The sequence below is a fragment of the Rhinoderma darwinii genome, unplaced genomic scaffold, assembly GCF_050947455.1.
Source record: "Rhinoderma darwinii isolate aRhiDar2 unplaced genomic scaffold, aRhiDar2.hap1 Scaffold_724, whole genome shotgun sequence".
NCBI lineage: Eukaryota > Metazoa > Chordata > Amphibia > Anura > Rhinodermatidae > Rhinoderma > Rhinoderma darwinii.
This window is the reverse complement of record NW_027464285.1, coordinates 170016-192277: the sequence shown is the minus strand read 5'-3', so window position 1 is coordinate 192277 and position 22262 is coordinate 170016. Positions and strand designations below refer to the sequence as shown.

At 41.5% G+C, this 22262-nt stretch overlaps 1 long non-coding RNA gene across 1 annotated transcript in view; it reads left to right on the top strand.

Annotated features, from left to right (window-relative positions):
* The window catches only part of LOC142729580 (uncharacterized), a 65784-nt gene extending 51387 nt beyond the window's left edge, over positions 1–14397 (top strand). Inside the window, exon 2 of the long non-coding RNA XR_012878368.1 lies at positions 13350–14397. This is a non-coding gene — a long non-coding RNA (uncharacterized LOC142729580). The remainder of the gene's footprint in view (positions 1–13349) is intronic.
* Positions 14398–22262: the final 7865 nt, after the last annotated feature.

The window sequence follows — 22262 nt, the reverse complement described above, 5'->3', positions numbered from 1 at the left end:
TTGGAACTCCACTTAATATACAAACCACTTGCTATTCAAGGCACAAGTTAAATAAACTTTCTAAATGCTGTTTTGAATACTTTGATGGGTCTAGTTTTTAAAATGGGGTGTTTTATGGGGGTTTCTAATACATAGGCCTCTCAAAGCCACTTCGGAACTGAACAGGTACCTTAAAAAAGGGAGACGATAAGGAGCTTGGTGGAACTACAAGGATAAGAATTACCATCCACACCCTCATTGGATTGCGGACTGTCCACTGCATTTTTCTGGGAGAGAGTGTCTATACTGAATGATATTGGACTGTTACCAGCACCGTCTGAGCGGTAAACTTCACTGTACTTTATATATGTTATTTAGGGTATTTGTTGGATCATACCCAATTTAGTTTTGCCTGCTCCGGTCTGAGAGAGATTTTGTGGGTATTTGAGCCAAGAGAAACCACCATTATATTTGTATCTTTGTGATCCTATTTCTTGTGCACTACCTACAATGGATATATTTAGTTTCCGTACGCAAAATATTGCTGATTTTACAAACAATATAGAAGTTGATCTAGATATGGAACAGAGATCGGATGATCTAGAGTCCATGTTCAAACAGCTTGAAACATTTATTATCAAAGAGATATCCCTCATGTGGGATGTAGCTTCCCTAGAAAAACTTTTAAGCGAATACATGATTCCTGAAGGCCTCAGGTGGCAGCTGCAGTTGAATGGGGACTACGATCCACATGATTTAAATACATGGGAAGATTTTCTAAATCAATGTGCTTTTAAAGGTATTCAATTCATTATTAATATAAGAAAAAAGAAACTGAGATTACTTAATGAAAAAATTGAAGAATATAAAATTAAATTAGAACCATTTAAATCATTAGATGATTATATAGAACTATCAGGACTAAGTCAAAAGAGAATTAAAAAGATTGAGAATGATATTAGAGCCAAAAAACATAAGAAATATATAAAAATAAAAAATGACTATATAAATAAAACAGTATATAAATGGCACCAAAAATTAGATATCACACAGACCAATATGCATTTGGGGGACAAGGGAGAACAGAAATTTAGCAATGTCCCTGTACAGGGGTACGATAATCGCCACAGACAAGATGATCAGACACATGGGAGAAATTATAGAAGGCCTTACAATGGCAATACTTATAAAAATAGTCCAAGAAGAAATTTTGGAGTATACCAGCAGAGCTATCCTCCTTCTTTTAGGAATAACTATAGTTCTCAAGCCTATCATAGACAGTATCACCATATCCCATACCAACAGAGAGGTTTTAGACCTCCGAGATACTATAATAATTATCAATATCAGGAAGTGGATCAATACATACCCTCATTACAACCAGGCAACATGAATCATGGTATTAATCCAAAAAATTTTCCCCACCAGTTATTAAAATCGCAAAATTTAATACCCCAGAAAGAAAATCATTTTCAAGGGGAAAGACTGACGCCGCTAAAATGAAAATTAGACGAGGCAAAAGGACAAAGAATAGAAGGGGTGACTGTTCCCCCAAAAAAACAGAAGGAGATCTGAGTAAAAAAGGAGTATTCAATTTGAGTGATAAAACACTCACAGATGACCACTATAGAGTTCTAAGTAAAGGGATTAAATTTGCACCCTCACAATCCATGAATAAATTTAAAACATACATTGACGTACACAAGTTCATTCGATCCCTCAACCTCCAGAAGCATTTCGCTATAAAAAATAGTAGAGATAACGTCACACATAAAGAGACCGTCTTTGAAGGACATAAAGACCAATATAACCACACACATTTACGTGATAAATCAGGATTCATACCCCTTATTAGCAACAACCATTGTATTGAGGCTTTTAAAAAGGTTGTACTCAACCAATTGGATCTGATAAGTGTGAAGAATAAAGGAAAGAATTTAACCTCCGCAGAAGAAACAGCGTTGAGAGATTTAGAAAAAGATCTTAAGGTGGTAATAAAACCTGCGGATAAAGGGGGGGGGATTGTTATTTTAAATAAATCTGATTATCACACTGAAATGAAGAGATTACTGTCAGACTGTGTTACCTATAAAAAACTAAAGAATAATCCTACCGAAGTTTTCAAAAAACAACTGGAGAGTCTCCTTCTGGATGCAAAAAAGAGGGGGATTCTAAATGACCGTGAATTTGAATATTTAAATACAAAACATCCCAAGATCCCTGTAATTTATTACTTACCTAAAGTTCATAAGAACAAGACCAATCCGCCAGGTCGGCCAATTGTAGCCGGAATAGATTCGCTAACTAGTCGCATTTCTGAGTATATTGATTGTTTCTTGCAAAAATATGTTGTTGCTAGTAGATCCTATGTGAAAGATTCCACACATGTAATCGAGGAGTTAAAAACCGTGAATGTCAATAGAGACACTATTTTATGCACATGCGATGTCTCATTATTGTATACCTGTATACCCCACGAATTAGGGATACAGGCTGTAGAACATACTCTTGGTATGGATAAAAATATGACTCCTGAGCAAGGTCGTTTTATTATAGACCTCATTAGGTTTAGTTTAGAGAAGAATTATTTCTGGTATAATTCAGACTATTACCTTCAGACTGCCGGTACTGCTATGGGCGCTAAATTTGCACCAAGTTATGCAAATCTGTACCTGGCAGTCTGGGAAGATTCTTTTATTTACTCTAGTAATAATCCTTTCTGTGAATTCATAAAGTTGTACAAACGTTACATAGATGATGTGGTTATCATTTGGGAAGGAACAACAGAGAATTTATTAACTTTCATAGATTATATTAATAACAATAAATGTAATCTGACCTTTACTTCAGAGTATGATAAAAATAGAGTTAGCTTTCTGGATTTGGAAATTTTTATAGAAAACAATGTACTATACACCAAAAATTATTTCAAACCTACTGACTGTAATAGTTATATTGAATGTTCAAGTTGCCATTTTAAACCTTGGCTTCGGAATATCCCAAAAGGGCAGTTTAAAAGGATAAAGAAAAACTGTACAAAAATAGAGGACTTTGATGTACAGTCACAAGTTATTAAATCTCGTTTGATAGAAAGGAATTATGAGGAACAGAGGGTGTCGTCAGCATTGAAGGAGGTTAGAGAAGAAATCGCAGTCCATTCTGGCGATAACATCAAAAAAATTGATAATTTTCATACAAAGAGAATTGATGATAATGATAAAACATTAAGGGTTCCGTTCATTACCACATATTCCACAAGTTCTTCATTGATACGAAATATTATTAGAAAAAATTGGCATATTGTAAGGAACGATCCTGTTATAGGATCTAGGTTGCCCAAAAATCCTAGTATTGTACATCGTAGGGCACCTAATATAAAGGATAAAATTACTCATAGTTTTATAAAAGCTCCTACAAAACCAATTATTGCGACAAAAGGATTTTTTTCCTGTAACAAGTGTAAAGCTTGTAAAGAAGTGGGGTATAATAAAAGAAAGGGGAATGTTACCTTTTTCATGGATGCCGAAAATAAAAGAAAATATGAGATCAAACATTTTACAACGTGTAATACTAAAGGGGTTATATACTTATTGCAGTGTCCCTGTGGGCAGTTATATGTAGGACGTACAGCCCGCAAATTGAAAACTCGAATAGCAGAGCACTGTAATAACATCAGAAAAGGCAAGATGGACCATAGTGTGTCAGCACACTATTGTAAATTCCACCATAAAGATCCCAAGGACACTAAATTCTTTGCTATTGAGACAATTGATAATCATTGGAGGGGGGAGGATTTTATTAAAAAAATGAGCAAGCAAGAAAGTTTTTGGATCTATCAATTAAAAACGCTTCAGCCCTTAGGACTCAATTCAGACTTCGAATTGAAGTGTTTTTTATAAAAATGTTTTTTTGTTTTTTTTTGTTTTGTTTATACAAGTATTTATTAATATTGGTGAGATACCATCTGATAGATATTCTGGTCCATATTTGTAGTTCCATGTTATGAAAACAATTATGCCAAAAAATGCCCTATGTATAGTATTAGTAAGAGACTTGTTCACACATAGCATTTTGACCAAGGGATCTTGTCTCAGCAGAACTTAATTGTTCTGATTAGCTGCAGCTCACTGAAGCTCTGGAAGCTTTAGAGATTGGCCACAGTTCAGACTAAGTGGAAAATTAGAGACAGAAAAAATATAACACAACTGATAAAATATAAATAAAAATCAATATAATGGATATGGGATGATATGTGGAATCTAACCAACTATAAAGGTGGCAAATAGGCTTGTTTAGCATAATATATTCTATATATTTTTTTACTTTTTAAAGAGATTAGGCATTTATATAAAAATAATAAAAGTGTATATATATGTATACGATTATGATGGTAAGATCAGATTATCTCTATATATTGCAGAGATCATTGTGGGTGTATATGTTTTTTTTTTTTTTTTAACCATTTTTTATGTATGTAAATTTATGTAAATTTAAATGATATGCGGCTATATAAACCTGTTAATTAGACACGTCACACATGCCCCAGAGGAAGCCGGAAGGGCGAAACCCAGGGTCGGGCGAGAGTGTTTGGCGTGCCGCCTAGAAATTTTAAAGATTTTTACTTACCTTGATGCTTTTATTTCTTGTTACTTCTGTGAGTATGGATTAAACTTGGCGTGGAGCAATCTTTTTCAGAGGGTGTTGCACTATGTGTCTTCCTTTTTCCATCTATTAGAGACATAAGATCCTTTTCCTACCAGGAGTTCTTTGAATGTGGAGGGAGACGATAAGGAGCTTGGTGGAACTACAAGGATAAGAATTACCATCCACACCCTCATTGGATTGCGGACTGTCCACTGCATTTTTCTGGGAGAGAGTGTCTATACTGAATGATATTGGACTGTTACCAGCACCGTCTGAGCGGTAAACTTCACTGTACTTTATACCTTAAAAAAGGGCTTTTGAAATTTTCTTAAAAATATGAGAAATTGCTGTTTATGTTCTAAGCCTTGTAACGTCCAAGAAAAATAAAAGAATGTTCAAAAAACTATGCCAATCTAAAGTAGACATATGGGAAATGTGAGCTAGTAACTATTTTGGGTGGTATAACTGTCTGTTTTACAAGCAGATGCATTTATATTTTGAAAAATGCTATTTTTTATAAATTTTCTCTAAATTTTGCAATTTTTCACCAATAAACACTGAATATATCGTCCAAATTTTGCCACTAACATAAAGCCCAATGTGTCACGAGAAAACAATCTCAGAATCGCTTGGATAGGTTTAAGCATTCCGACGTTATTACCACATAAAGTGAAATATGTCAGATTTCAAAAATGCGTCCTTAAGGGGTTAATAATGTAATTCCCCCCAAAAAATTTAGTTCAGGGACATTGGGGGTCCATTGATAGCAGTGGGATTTTGTACTGGAAAATGTAATTCCAGGACTTGATCACCCACAAATAAATAAAATCATAAAGAGTAAAATTTGTTTCAAGGTCTGAAAAAATATGCTCTATGACCTTTCCCAAAAGAAATCCTCCCTACTTGGAAATCCCACAAACTAAAAAGAAAATATAAATAAATCGACTCCCTAAAAAGACCCACACCCCCTTTTTTTTTTTGTGTTAATATTAGTAATTGTAATCTGTGTGATCTGGTTTTGAAAGAGGGGTAGTTTCAAAGGCCTGGTTTTGATAGACACATGGGGAGTAAAAGCGGGTATCCCTACTCCTTCCCTGCTTACTACATACCCGGCACCTTTTTTGGAGATATTTTTGGGTCTCGGTGAAAGGGACGGGGTGTAAAAAGTGGCGCTCTGAAAGTCTGCGCACATATTCAGACTCGCAGGTATAGTGGAATCAAAACTCCTGCTCCTGGTACTGAAAAAAAGTGAGCGTTACTTAGGCCTTTTTAAAAAGAACAAAACTGTTATACGTAGTAATCTGAATTAAGGAGATTGGCACCTTTTTGTACTAGGCATATTTTTTCTTCACCGGGTAAGGTTGAAGCACCTGGTCTGAAAGATCTACACCCCCAATAAATTTGTTTCATTTTTACCCCATATCTGGCTCGTTTGGAGGGGATGAATTGACAAAAAGAAATACGGCCTTTAAAGCTCATAAGTGATTCATCTACAGATAAATCCCTTAGAAGGGCGATTAATGGCCTTAATTTATTAAGCCAATCACAGCCTGGGTCACTTCTTGGGGGGACTTGGGAATTATTGGTAAAATACATGAACCGCATTAGGGCTTCATAGCGGTTTCTGGACATCACTGCTACAAATACAGGGATAGCGTGGACAGCACTAGAAGTCCAGTAGGACCGGACAGATGTTTTTGTTTTTTTAACCAAACCCAAATTGAGAGTAATGCCTAAAAATATTTTAATTTCTGGGACACTTGTGCCATTCCACATTCTTAAGTAAATAGATGCAGACTTTTGCAGAACAAATTAAATAGCATAAAGATTAGTCTGCTGGACAATTAATTGTAGGACTGTATCACATACGTATAAATAAAAAAAATCATAGGCTGTAATATTTGCAACATCGACATTAATTCCTGGAGTCGCTTCCATTTGGGGTACTTGGGGAGAAAACTATAGTGCGGGATCCCACATTGCAGGAGGGACTGCAACACTCGGCCCTGCACTTGACACCTCGACAGCGACGGCTGTATCTACCACCATAGGGCTATGGGGTCCAGTGGTAGAATTGGAATCGCCACTGTCGGAAAAAGGTTCCGCTTCTGAAGCGGTGTCGGTCTCTCAGAACTGTCGAAGCATAGTGAGGCTTGCTCCGCACGGTACATTCTCTGAGACATTATGTGTGGGTACATACACAAGCTCTATACGTCCTAATATAACCTAAAGTAAGCCTAAGAATAACACTAAGGCCGAGTTCCTACACGTAGCGGAAATTCCGCAGCATTTTCAGTAGCAGCAAAGTAGGTGAGATTTACCAAATCTCATGCCCACGCTGCGGAAAAAAACCTGCAGTGTAAACGTCAATAAATTTACCTGCGGTGCAGAATTTAATTCCGCAGCATGTCAAATTATTCTGAGTTATTGTTGATTTTCCATTGCGAGTATTCCCATTCAATTCAATGAGGATTCAAAACCCGCAACAGAAAGCCAAGTTTTGCGGCGTAATCGTAAAGATCGCACTTCCGGAAAAAAAAAACATACTTACCCAAAATGCCCTCCTTCCTCCTGGGATGACGTTGCGTCCCATATGACCCCTGCAGCCAATCACAGGCTGCAGCATCACAGTTCTTGCAATGTCATCCAGGGAGGCTGGAGCGGACATCAGAGGAGGGAGGGTGTAAGTATGAACGGCTTTTTTCCGCAGCGAATATTCCGTTAGAAAAACTGCACCACAATGTAGTGCGATTTTGGGACGAAATATACTGCGGGTTCTAGGTTGGACACGCTGCGTGATTTTTACGTAGCGTATCCGCCCCTGTGGGTACCCAGCTTAAAACTTGTTTTTTTCTTTTTTTTTGTTTTGCTTGTTTCGTTTTTGTTTTTTATAACAGACGTAAAAATAAAATAAAGCCCTAACCCTAATAAAGCCCTGATCTAGCCTTACAGCTAGTACTGCTATTACAGCCCTAAATCCTAACCTTAATCTATTATATAATATATATATATATATATATATATATATATATATGTATATATTAGGTAGAAAAAAGTTGCACTTCTTGACCGTCATCCACACGGTCCTGAATTGGATACACAAACGAGGAAATAGACGCAGCACTCCAAAAGTAGTTGCAAATATAGTGGTTTATTCACCCATGTACAGAAATAGCTACGTTTCAGTCCTCTCAGCAGGACCTTTGTCAAGCTTGACAAAGGTCCTGCTGAGAGGACTGAAACGTAGCTATTTCTGTACATGGGTGAATAAACCACTATCTTTGCAACTACTTTTGGAGTGCTGCGTCTATTTCCTCGTTTGTATATATATATGTATATATATATATATATATATATATATATATATATACGTATGTATATATATAATTAGGTGATCGGGGTGTTTTTTTCGTAGTGCACACTGATCTACTTTTGATAGTTCATTGTACGACCGCAAAATAATTCCCAACAGTTGCCGGGTTCCTCGATCAGCACGGGGGGGGGGGGGGTCTATGGCTCTTCTTGTAGGGACAGTCCATCAGCATTTTGGTGTTGGCTTCCCCATTTGTATTGGATGGAGAAGCTGTAAGGTTGTAAGGACAGGCTCCACCGCAGTAATCGTCCATTGTCCCCTGACCCTCGGTTCAGCCATGTGAGGGGATTGTGATCCGTTACAATTGTAAAGTCTCTGTCATAAAGGTATGGCTGTAATTTTGAGAGCCCATACGATGGCAGGGCACTGTCTTTCAATAGTGGCACAGGCAACTTCCCGATCTAGTAGTTTACGACTGATGAAAGCAACTGGATGTTCAAGCCCAGCCGCGTTTATCTGGCTAAGAACTGCTCCAATACCGTAGGTGGATGCATCTGTCTGCACAAGGAACCTGTGCTTGTAGTCTGGTGCGGCCAAGACAGGGGCAGTGGTGAGAGCCGTCTTTAATGCTATAAAGGCTTCCTCACAGGCAGGTGTCCACTTCACCATACTAGGCATGTTTTTGCGGGTCAGGTCATTTAGGGGCATTGCCAGGGAACTGAAATCGGAAACTCATTTTGGGTAGTAACTGGCGGTCCTCAAAAAGGCCAGTACTTGTTTCTTATTTTTAGAGGTAGGCCAGTTGCTAATGGCTTCCACCTTGGCAGGCTCAGGTCTTAGGTTCCCCCTCCTACTCTGTGCCCCAGATATTGCACCTCAGCCATACCCAACTGGCATTTATCAGGGCGAATTGTCAGTCCTGCTGCAAGAACATGGTCTAACACTATGCCTAAGTGTTTAAGATGTTCCTCCCATGATGTGCTGAAAATGGCAATATCATCCAAGTATGCACAGGCAAAGTCCTGACATTGTTCTAACAGCCGGTCTACCGATCTTTGGAAGGTTGCTGGGGCATTTTTCATCCCAAAGGGCATTCCCAGGAACTCAAGAGTCCAAAGGGGGTAATAAATGCAGATCGCTTCCGGGTGTCCTCTTTTAGGGGTATCTGCCAGTACCCCTTGCTCAAGTCTTATGTAGTTACAAATTAAACACTGGCCAGCCGATCCAACAGATCATCAATCTGGGGCATAGGGTACTCGTCACATTTGGTGGCATCATTTAGGCTCCGGTAATCTACGCAGAATCGCGTTGTGCCATCCTTTTTGGGCACCAGTATCAGAGGGGAGGCCCAGGGGCTCTGAGATGGCCTAATAATCCCAAGTTGTTTCATGTCCACCAGTTCATTCTTGATCATGTCCCGAACGGCCTCAGGAACTCGGTAGCGGGCCTGCTGGATCGGGCGTTGTCCTGGAGTTTCCACGTGGTGGTTAGTGAGTGTTGTCCGTCCGGCGCTGAGGAAAACACGGAAGCCCTCGGTCCCAGCAAGCCGAGAATATCACCCTTTTGGATATTCAACAGATGGGGTCCCAGGGGCACTTGGTCCAGAGTACCCCCAGCTCGAGCCAGATGTAGAAAGTCCGGGAGGGAGTTGTCTCCTTCCTTATCACTAGGGGGATAGCAAATGGCCAAAACAGGTAGGGACCGGTCGTGGTAATCTTTCAGCATGTTGATGTGGACAGTCTCTTGTCGCCGGCCACTAGGGTTCATGGCAATGACGTAATTAGTGTCATTACATTTTCGGATAACTCGGTAAGGGCCATCCCATGTTGCTTGAAGCTTGTTGGCAGGGGCAGCGATAATCATGAGCACTTGTTGCCCTTCAATAAATTCACGGGTCCTTGCTTTCCGATCATACCAGGTCTTCTGGCTATACTGGGCCCCTTGCAGGCGTTCTTTAGCCAAGGTCACTAGTCGGGTAAGGCGTTCTCGAAATTCCAGAACATAAGGAATGACAGGTACTCCAGTGTCGGTGATATCTCCCTCCCAGTATTCCTTTAGAAGGGTGAGGACCCCACAGACCCTTCGACCATAGAGCAGTTCGAAAGGGGAAAATCCGGTTGACTCTTGGGTAGGCAAACAGGAGATGTGGCAGGTATTGCTCCCAGTCCCGTTCAGTGTCTGCAAAGGCACGTAGCAAATTTTTAGGGTTCCATTAAAATGGTCACACAGTCCATTGGTTCGGGGTGGTATGGGGTGGTGCGAATGGCTCGGACGCCGCAGGAACTGGACCAAGTCTGACGTGAACTGGATCCCTTGATCTGATAGTATTTCACTGGGAAATCCTACTCGGGTGAAGACGGTAACAAGAGCCTCTGCTACCTTTATGGCTGTAATGCTGGACAGAGCCACGGCCTCAGGATACCGGTGGCATAATCCACCACCGTCAGGATATACTGTTTCCCTGTTCTGCTGGGGTGCACTAGAGTTCCTATTATATCTACAGCTAAAAGCTGAAATGGCTCCTCAATGATTGGCAGGGGTTGCATGGGTACCTTGTGACGGGCGCCTGGATGTCGCATCCATTGGCACAAATCACAGGTACGGCAGTATTGAACTATCGATTGCGAAATGCCAGGCCAGTAAAAGTTGTGGGTGAGTCTTTTCTCTGTCCGTTTCCTACCTTTATGTCTCAATAAGGGGATGTCATGAGCCAGTTGGAGTAGTTGCAGCCTATACTTTTGAGGGACAATGAGTTGCTTGGTAGTCACTTCAGGGATGATCCCACCCCGGGCCTCTACTAAACGATAATACAATCCCTTATCTCTGGTGATCCTATCCCCATTCTTTCCCTCCTGCCCAGTTTCTGCCCTTAGTTTAATAGCTGCCAAGGTCGGATCATCTTCTATTTCTTGCCTAAACTCTTCTCGGTCCCAAAAGTCCCCCAATGTAGAATCAGTTGATGCAGCTCTTACCAGTTCGGTTGGGGGTCCTGGAGGCTGCTCCACAGTCAATTCCGAAACTCTCTGTGCTTGGGCAGCTTGGTGTCGGGTGACGGCTCCCACAAAATGGCACTGTAATTCCCCAATGTCATTCCCAAGGAGAACATCCACAAGGAGTCCCCCCATAACACCAATCCAGAGTCTTTCCCCGTAACCATAATTCAAATGTACAGCAGCCTTCTGGATATATTTGCGAGTACACCCTACAAGTTCGATGGGTATTCCTGGGCCTTGATCGATTGCCTCTGGCCGAACAACACGGGGGTCAGCAATGGTCAGGAATGCCCCAGTGTCATCCTGCAGATGGCGCTGCCTTTGCTCTGGGTAACTTTGCGTAAGGGGTTGAATGCTATACATGCCAGAGGGTGTCTCCATGGTGCAGGGTTCAGCAGTCCACTCTGGTGGGGGTGGTGGTAACTCTTCCTCAGGCAGGATGGAGTGCACAAGATGCCGAGGGCGAGGGGGAAAAGATCGGAGCTCCCTTCGATTTCTTGAGGGGCACCTGGACTGTAAAGGGCCCGGCTGACCCCACCTATAACATTTACTTTCTGAGAACCTTCCATATCGTGGTCAGAATTGTGGGGTCCCCGGATTGTTTGGCCTGGTTGTCATCGGCCTGCGGATGGGTTGAGGGGCATATATGACAGGAGGTGCCCGGGGGGCTGGGTTCGGCTGAGGTTTATTGTCCAGCAGACTCCTCCACTGAGGTTTGATGGTTAGTGCCTCATCAGCCAGGGCTGCAGCTCTATTCAATGTTGATGGCTCCCATTCCCGGAACCATTTCCGTATTTCCTGGGGGCACTTGGCTTAAAACTGGAACCCATGCAGAATATCTTCCACAGTGAATCCACTTCCAGCCATCTCCGACACGCCTGGGACATTTTATGGGCATACATCCTAAAAGATCCTCCAGTAGTACAGGGAAGGTCTCAGAATTGGGCCCGATGTGAGTCTGGCATGACTACATAGTAATACAAAATAGTTTGTTTCACAATGTTTTAGTCCCGGTTCCACTGTGCGTCTAGGGTCCGGTATGCTTCTGCGGCTCCACCTTCAAGGAGCCCCACTAAAAAACGCATCCAATCAGAGGTGGGTACATCCAGCAGGGCGCTCTGATGTTCAAAGTCCTAGAAAAACCCTTCCACATCCCCAGTTACCTCATAAAATGTCTTGAAGTACTTCTGGGTGACCCGTAAAGGTTCCTGGATTCTCTGGTTCTCACCCCAGGTAATATTCTAGCCTCTTTCAGCCTCCATTGCAGCTTGTCTCTGTTTTTTGCCATGCGAGCAGCTTCCAACTATTACTCCGGAGTAACGACTGGTCCCAGATCTGCCATTTCCTCCTCTTACCACACCAACCATTGGCTCTTAGTGGTAAGAGCCCCTGTCTCTGGAGCATGTCCATTAGCCACCTGGGAGGAGGTGATCTGGCTAGCACTCACCAGTAGATCAATTAATGGCTTTTTAGATAGTCACTGGTAGTTCAGTCCAAGTTCTCGGGCTCGTTCTTGGAGACTAAGGACGGTCCAGTTACGGAACTCATTCGCTGGGTGGTTCTCCATGGGGCTGCGCTCTGTTGATACCGCTTCTGACACCAGTTGTCATGGGGTTCGTTAGGTTAATATACGATCAACAGAGCCAGTGAAGACAGGGCAACTCCAACAGGATTTATTGTATCCAATGCTGACAGACCAGGTCGCCCTTCACGCAGGGACAGCACACAGTCCACAAAATCAGGTAAATACAGGAAACTCCTCAGAGCACTGGCATCAGCTTCAGCTCTCATTAAAGTCTACATCCAGGAGATCCCTCTCTTCCCCACGTCAAGCCCTTATATACCCCTCAGGGGGAGGAACATCTTGGCAGTTTCTAGTCACCATCATTTGTTATAATGACTTTAGTTTGTATTTCTACTGTCTGTATGTGAGTTGTGGTCTTTTGTACTACCGTATTATGTGTATTGTCCAACTATTCTCTGCCACAGCAAGGATGAGAACACAGGTGGGGGAGGTAATTGGATCTGCTTGGTTTGCTGCTCTGCACACTAGCTGAGTGATGGTGGTGCCTCCTGATGATCCCCTGTGGGGACTGGACAATGAGGACACTTTATGTCTTATGGCTGCGCGACCTGTGGTACCTGATTACAAAATGCATCCCTGAGGGCTCACAATAAACCACACAAAATGCATCATCACAACACATATAGCTTTTGAGGCAGGTTTTTTTAACTGAAGCCAGGTATTGATTCAAAGGTCTTTGCTTAAACTTCTCCCTCCTGCTTGATCCACTTCTGGCTTTGGCTCAAAAGAATGCATGTGTGTTTCCAGCCTAATATGAACGTCATACATGTGTCAACTTTGTGTCAACTTTTGTGTTTTGTAACAAAATCACACAATACATTTTTAATCCTTACAGAAATTCCCAGTACGAATTCTGAGGGAAACTTCATGTTATCGATTAATTATAAAGTAGAAGATGAAGAGATCATGCAGCAGTCTTCAGGAGAAAACCTCATTACCCTTAATGTACAGCCAGGACTTCAAAGTACAGATCTGTTACATAATTCCACTAATCATGAGGAATCTTCTCCTGACCAACCACAGATAGTTGCAACAAGTACAGGTCAAAGAGTGGGTAAAAGGTTTCAATGTTGTAAACCGTTCACAAAATGTTCTCGTCATTTTACAAACAGAAGAATTAACGCGGGAGGTAAGCTGTATTCATGCTCAGAATGTGGGAAAATTTTTACAGATAAATCACATCTTGTTTTACATGTCCACTATGTGAGAAATGTTTTTCACAAATATCAGATCTTGTTAGACATGAGAGAATTCACACAGGGGAGAAGCCATACTCATGTTCAGAATGTGGGAAATGTTTTACACAAAAATCAAGTCTTGCTAAACATGTGAGAATTCACACAGGAGAGAAGCCATATTCATGTTCAGAATGTGGGAAATGTTTTAAAGATAGTTCAAGTCTTGTTAGACATGGAAGAATTCACACAGGAGAGAAGCCACATTCATGTTCAGAATGTGGAAAATGTTTTGCTACTAAAGACAAACTTAGGGATCATCAGAGAACTCACACAGGAGAGAAGCCTTATTCATGTTCAGAATGTGGGAAATGTTATACAGATAAATCAAGTCTTGTTATTCATGAGAGAATTCACACAGGAGAGAAACCGTATTCATGTTCAGAATGCAGGAAATGTTTTATAGATGAATCACGTCTTGTTAAACATGAGAGAAGTCACATGGGGAAAAGCCATGTTCATGTTCAGAATGTGGGAAATGTTTTAATAGTATAGGCAAACTTGGGGCTCATCAGAGAAGTCACACAGTGGAAAAGTCGTTTTGATGTTCAGGAGAATCCAGAGTGACAGTAAGGACAATGTGAGTTTTTGTTTTTAAAATAAATGGACATTTTTATATTTGACTTTCATTAAAACAGTATAACAAGATATAGGTGATGGAATTGAACAAAAAAACACTAACAAATTAACTTTGCAGTTAGAAAAAAAAAATGCAAAAGATTTTTTATTTTTTTTGTAAATATCAGAAGTGTATTATCACTACCTTAAACACCTACAATTAGAATCAGGTGTGGAGCCCGAAATCACGCACATATGCGGTGGCGAATGGCTACATGATTTTTCTGGTAATACCACAGTATTTACCTGCTACATCGTGTACACATTCGTCACCTATGTAAGTAATGTTGCGGCTGGCGATTTCATTTGTTCTTACCCTCAGGTAAGATTCACTTCTGGGAAAGATTTGTAGCAGAAATTTGTGAAACTGAAAACCATTCCATACAGGGTTGTTTCTGCAGCATGCACATGGATACTAGAAAGCCCCATTCAAATAAATGGGACAGCAGCAGACATTTCTGAAACACTGCTATTTGTGACCTGGAGTTTGACTCATTCCTTCATTTATATTTTACATGTCTTTTTAATACACTCTTGGATTTGGCTAAAAAAGCTGCAAGTGTGATTACAGCCTTAGAGAGGATCTAGGAGGAATGTGTCTCATTTAAACCTTTGACATTTGGTTTGCCCTTTGTTATTGAAATGTGTGGTATCACCATGCCAGAATGCTCTGAGGCCTTCAGAAAGGTTATGGATGTCTATAATTCAGGAACGGGAAGATGGCCAAAATATTAGATGTCAATCATTCCACTGTCCAGAAAACCATCTACATGTGGAGATTTCAGACAACTGCCAATTGGTCCAGGCCAGTCTGTCTCCGTAAGATCAGCCTGAGAGCAGAACACAAGATGCTGAAATAAGTTACTGAGAACCCCATAATTTCTTTAAAGAAAACTACATGTGGGTGTGCCAAAAGAAAACCTTAGCTATCCAGAAAAAAACATCAGGGAAAGAGTGAAGTTTGCTCATGAACCCCTTGGAAAAAAGCATGCAACTGTCTGCTATGGAAAGAAGAATCAAAAATGTATTTGTCCCCTGTATCAGAAGACATGTTTGGCATAAATTATAGACCGCATTTCACCAGAAAAATAACGAAATAACATACAACTTGTTATGGTTTGGGACTGCTAAACCGTATCAGGACCTGGGCAGCTCCTCATCCTAGAATCCACTATGAATTCTACATTGGCAGAGTGCCACGAACCTGGCTGGGAGGATGGGATTCCATTTTGTCAGCTTTTAGTGGCGCTTAAAAGCACCGAGGCGTCGATACTAACAGACCCCCCGGTTTTCATCAGGGACCGACGCAAGGCTGTTTGGACTTCTCTGCGGGGAATCTGCAAATTGGGTGCCTTAAAAGAAGTAGCCTTGAATCGTGCAGATGTTACCACAGATGCAGCTCATGATCAGGATATAATAGCGTGGTCAGGATCACAGGCACAGATGCAGAGGTCAGAGATACAAGCAGAGTCGTAACACAGGAAGTTAGATCAGGTATAGTACAATGCTGGAGCTAGGTAGAAATGACCTGATACTCTGGCACCTGTTGGTGCTCAGAGAGAGGCATATATGGGCTGTCCTATAGTTAGGCGTCATGAATTGGGAACTGCGGGCCCAAGAGAAAAGTCTGGGCTTAGAAGGCACCATGGCTTTACCAGGAGGAGGATTTGGCAGCATCACTGATGTAGCTGCCAGGACAATCCTTTTGGGGTCAACTATAAACTCTGGCTCATAATGTACATCCATTGACGTTCTTGGAACCTGCGCAATAAGTGATGGGTAGATTGAACTGTGAGAATAACCACGACCATCTGGCTTGACGAGGGTTCAGATGTCGATTAGAGTGTAGGTACAGGAGATGCTTATGATCGGTATAATTCGTAACAGGATGTGAGGCTCCTTCCAGTAGGTGCCTCCATTCCTCTAAAACAAGCTTGATGGCTAGGAGTTCTTTGTTCCCGATCCCATAATTCTTCTCCGTGGGAGAGAAACTTCTGGAAAAGAACCCACAGGAGTGCATTCTTTCCGAGACCTGCCGTTGGGACAGAACACCTCCCACAGCGAAGGAGGAGGCATCCACTTCCAGGAAGAAGGGAAGAGACGAATCAGGCTGGTTGAGGATTGGAGCAGAGAGGAACTCTGCTGTCAACTGATTTAATCCTTGATTGGCCTCTGGAGTCCACAGTTTGGGATCGGCCGACTTACGGGTGAGGGCTGCAATCGGGGCTATCAAGGAGGAGAATCCCTGAATAAATCGCCGGTAATAGTTGGCCAACCTCTGAACGGCCTTTAGCCTACTGGGTTGCGGCCAGTCTTGAATAGCCTCTACCTTGACTGGATCCATCTTGAGTCTGGTGCCCGACTAAATGTATCCCAGAAATGGAACAGAGGATTGCTCGAAGAGACACTTCTCCAGTTTACAATAAAGCGGATTGTCTCTCAGTTGGGTTAGGACATGGCAAACGTGGTTGCGGTGATCCGAAAGTGAACGGGAAAAGATCAAGATGTCGTCCAGATAAAGGACAATGAAGTGGTACAGCATGTCACAGAAAATCTTATTTATTAAACTCTGGAACACTGTGGGTGCATTACTCAGGCCGAAGGGCATGACTAAGTACTCGTAATGGCCATTCCTGGTGTTAAAGGCCATCTTCCATTCATCGCCAGGCTTGATGCGGATGAGATTGTAAGCGCCTCGCAGATCGAGCTTAGTGAACACTGTTGAACCACGTATCCGGTCAAATGCAGATACTTATCCTATAACATGTCATAATGACATGTCATAAGTTTTTATTGGTGGGGGTCCGAGCATGGAGACCCCTACCAATCTTTAAAACGAAGCGGCAGAAGTGCTCGTGTGATCGCTCAGCTGCTTCGTTTCTGTTTGGCTTTTTCCGGAAAGCTGATGTATCGGAGTACGAGCTCATAGACTTTCTATTGAGCCCGTACTCAGATACATTGTTTTCCGGAAAAAGAGGAACAGAAATGCAGCGGCTGAGCGCTCACACGAGCGCTTCTGCCACTTCATTTTAGCGATTGGTGGGGGTCTAAGTGCTCGGACCCCCCAATCAAAACTTATGACATGTCAGAAGTTTGTTGAACATTTAGTTACCCTTTAAAGTAGGCTTTGGATCATGGCAATACAAGTAAACCCACCAAGGACTGGCCAAAAAAAAAAGAAATGGAGGATTCTTGAATGGCCAAGTGAATGCCTAGTTCTAAATGTTAGCAAGATGCTGGGGGGGGGGGGGTGAAAACTAGTTTTGCATGCTCCCCATGAAAGAGTAGGAAACAAAAGCTCCCATATAAGAGACTACTAAACCGTAAAGCCTCATTTACATTTGCATATTTTGGTCAGTATTTTGCATCAGTATTTGTAAGGCATAACTAGTACTAGGTCCAAAGCATGGAAGACATGCAAATCTTTCCATTATACTTTTCTCTGCTTAAGTTCCGTCCCCAGTTTTGGCTTACAAATACTGATGCCAAATGGTAGCCAAAATACAGTGTGAATGAGGCCTTATAAAGGGGCAGAACCAGGTAATTGAGCCATAGAAGGAAGTGGCATATCTGTGAGGTATTTTTTTAAATCTTTTTATACTGTATGAATGAACATTAAATATTGATGCACATGTCAAAATATGTAAAGAAAAAAAGATTACATGGGGTGTCCTTACGTGACTGAAGTCGGAGACACTGCAGGCTCCGTACACGTGTACTTTTGAAGGGTATGATGATTGTGAGTAAGCCCAAAACGACATTAGCGTTTTACCTTACACTTGAAAAAACTTTGTAGTTGTGTTACCATCCACAGAGCAGGTTTTTACATGAACTACCGTTCCTATTCTGACACAGCCGCAATGATCTCCCATCATTTGACACTAAACCTTATGTGTAACGTGTTGTTAGAATTTTATTTTTTTTAATAAAGTGCTTGTTTTATTCTCCGTGTTTGTTGAATTAGGTTTCATCAATGTACCTAGAAAGGGTTGTCTGTCTGTCTCTGTTTACAAAGCAATGATGTCACATCACATGGTGAAGATTGGCTGCCTTGGAGACAAGACATGGTGCCATCACGCCTCATAATCATAGGGAAGCAGGAAGCTGCAATGTGCGAATAGAGCAGAATAAAGGAGTATTTCCAACGCAGGATGTGCCATAAATTGCTGGTAGATGGAGGTGGTACCCGCACCTATGTGGAAAATAGGGGTCCCCTGACCTGCCTGATGAGTCGACTGCTGCATCATGGCGGAGAATTATTGGAGAAGTGGCTGTGCATGGGCATATACTAGATCCTCAGATACTCAAATCTGGATGTTTCCATCTGAGGAAGTCTGCAACCATGTTTTCTGATCCTTTTAGATGGACAAATGAGAAGAACTGATTTTACCTTGGCCCAGCTGACATACAGTTAGGTCCAGAATTATTTGGCCAGTGACACAATCCTCATAATTTGGGCTCTACATGCCACCACATTGGATTTGAAATGAAACAACTGAGATGCAATTGAACTGTAGACTTTCATGTTTAATTCAAGGGGTTGAACAAAAATATCCTGTGAAACGTTTAGGAATTGCAACCATTTTTATTACACAGTGAAGAGTACATCAGGGTATATGTAATATGTAGGAGTATATCAGGATATATGTAATCTGTGAGGAGTACATCAGGATATATGTAATCTGTGAGGAGTATATCAGGGTATATGTAAGATGAGGAGTACATCAGGGTATATGTAATCTGTGAGGAGTACATCAGGGTATATGTAATATGTGAGGAGTACATCAGGATATATGTAATCTGTGAAGAGTACATCAGGGTATATGTAATATGTGAGGAGTACATCAGGATATATGTAATCTGTGAAGAGTACATCAGGGTATATGTAATATGTGAGGAGTACATCAGGATATATGTAATCTGTGAAGAGTACATCAGGGTATATGTAATATGTGAGGAGTACATCAGGATATATGTAATCTGTGAGGAGTACATCAGGGTATATGTAATCTGTGAGGAGTACATCAGGGTATATGTAATATGTGAGGAGTACATCAGGATATATGTAATCTGTGAGGAGTATATCAGGGTATATGTAATCTGAGGAGTACATCAGGGTATATGTAATCTGTGAGGAGTACATCAGGGTATATGTAATATGTGAGGAGTACATCAGGATATATGTAATCTGAGGAGTACATCAGGGTATATGTAAAATGTGAGGAGTACATCAGGATATATGTAATCTGTGAGGAGTATATCAGGGTATATGTAATCTGAGGAGTACATCAGGGTATATGTAATCTGTGAGGAGTACATCAGGGTATATGTAATATGTGAGGAGTACATCAGGATATATGTAATCTGAGGAGTACATCAGGGTATATGTAATATGTGAGGAGTATATCAGGGTATATGTAATATGTGAGGAGTACATCAGGATATATGTAATCTGTGAAGAGTACATCAGGGTATATGTAATATGTGAGGAGTACATCAGGATATATGTAATCTGTGAGGAGTACATCAGGGTATATGTAAAATGTGAGGAGTACATCAGGGTATATGTAAAATGTGCGGAGTACATCAGGGTATATGTAATATGTGAGGAGTACATCAGGGTATATGTAATATGTGAGGAGTACATCAGGGTATATGTAATCTGTGAGGAGTACATCAGGATATATGTAATCTGTCAGGAGTACATCAGGATATATGTAATCTGTCAGGAGTACATCAGGATATATGTAATCTGTGAGGAGTACATCAGGGTATATGTAATATGTGAGGAGTACATCAGGGTATATGTAATATGTGAGGAGTACATCAGGGTATATGTAATCTGTGAGGAGTACATCAGGATATATGTAATCTCTGAGGCGTACATCAGGGTATATGTAATATGTGAGTAGTACATCAGGGTATGTGTAATATGTGAGGAGTACATCAGGGTATATGTAATCTGAGGAGTACATCAGGGTATATGTAATATGTGAGGAGTACATCAGGGTATATGTAAAATGTGCAGAGTACATCAGGGTATATGTAATATGTGAGGAGAACATCAGGGTATATGTAATCTGTGAGGAGTACATCAGGATATATGTAATATGTGAGGAGTACATCAGGGTATATGTAATATGTGAGGAGTACATCAGGGTATATGTAAAATGTGCAGAGTACATCAGGGTATATGTAATCTGTGAGGAGTACATCAGGGTATATGTATTCTGTGAGGAGTACATCAGGGTATATGTAATAGGTGAGGAGTACATCAGGGTATATGTAATATGTGAGGAGTACATCAGGGTATATGTAATCTGTGAGGAGTACATCAGAATATATGTAATCTGTGAGGAGTACATCAGTGTATATGTAATATGTGAGGAGTACATCAGGGTATATGTAATCTGAGGAGTACATCAGGGTATATGTAATCTGAGGAGTACATCAGGGTATATGTAATCTGAGGAGTACATCAGGGTATATGTAATCTGTGAGGAGTACATCAGGGTATAGGTAATCTGTGAGGAGTACATCAGGGTATAGGTAATCTGTGAGGAGTACATTAGGGTATATGTAATGTGTGAGGAAACATCAGGATATATGTAATCTGTGAGGAGTACATCAGGATATATATATAATCTGTGAGGATTACATCAGGGTATATGTAAGCTGTGCGGAGAACATTAGGGTATATGTAATCTGTGCGGAGTATATTAGGGTACATGTAATCTGTGCGGAGTACATCAGGGTAGTATAATAAGAGGGTATAATAATGGGGTAAATAATACATATCCATACATGTGTGTTATGCTGTAAAACAATCCTTTCTGAAAAGGCCAGTTTTACACTAATAAATAATGTCCTTTCTGATCACCCTTTTGGTCGACACTTTGCACCTCTGTAGTTTGGGGAATTTTGCTGGGAAAGTGTTGTCCTGGTATAATACGGGCGACCTCACTTCCAGCAGATATGTTTGGGCCCTTCTCTTCCTGGTTCCCAAATATTAGAAGGAAAGTTCCCCTCGGGCCTGCTCATCTGCTTATTTTTATCATCCTCGACTAAGGCCCTTATGCACACGCCCGTAGCCATTTGCACGGCCATGATTTTCGGGTCGTTGGGCCGCATATTGTCACCCGCGAGCCGCCCGGAAATCGTGGCCATGTACATGGTCGCGTCCATTATTTTCTATGAACCTCGACCGCAGAACACGGCTGTAATAAGACATGGAGCCTGGACCGCAGAAAGAACGGACATATCTTATTACAGCCGTGTTCTGCGGTCCAGTCTCCTGGGCCATGCACGGACCGTGGAAAACACGGTCATGTGCACGGGCCCATAGAAATTAATGGTGCCGCAAGACTCCCGTGGATTTTAGGGGGCATTGCGGCCGCATAAGCACGTTCCACTTAGGCCCCATGCCATATATGGCATCGCCATACCTGGGGTAACCAGCTTAGCAGTTTATGAGATGTGTGTCTTCTGTGGCACAAACTGGGCACAACATATTGTTCACTAAAATGGCATATCAGCGGAAAATTGCAATTTTCACTTTTCACCATCCGCTGCGCATTAATTACTAATGGAAAAACACCTGTGGGGGCAAAATGCTCACTACACCCCTTAAAATGCCTTAAAGGGTGCAGTTTCCAAAATATGGGTCACTACTTGGGCGTTTGTTTTACTATTTGACCTCAGAGCCCTGCAATTGTGGGCCAATGCTGTGAAAATCACCACAATGGACCTCAAATGCGCATGTTGCTCTTCACTTCTGAGCTCTGTCATATGTCCAGGCAAATGTTTAATGCCTTGAGGGGTGTAGTTTCCAAAATGGGGTCACTTCTTGGGGGCTTCCACTGTACTCTGGTACCTTAGGGTTTTGCAAATGCAGC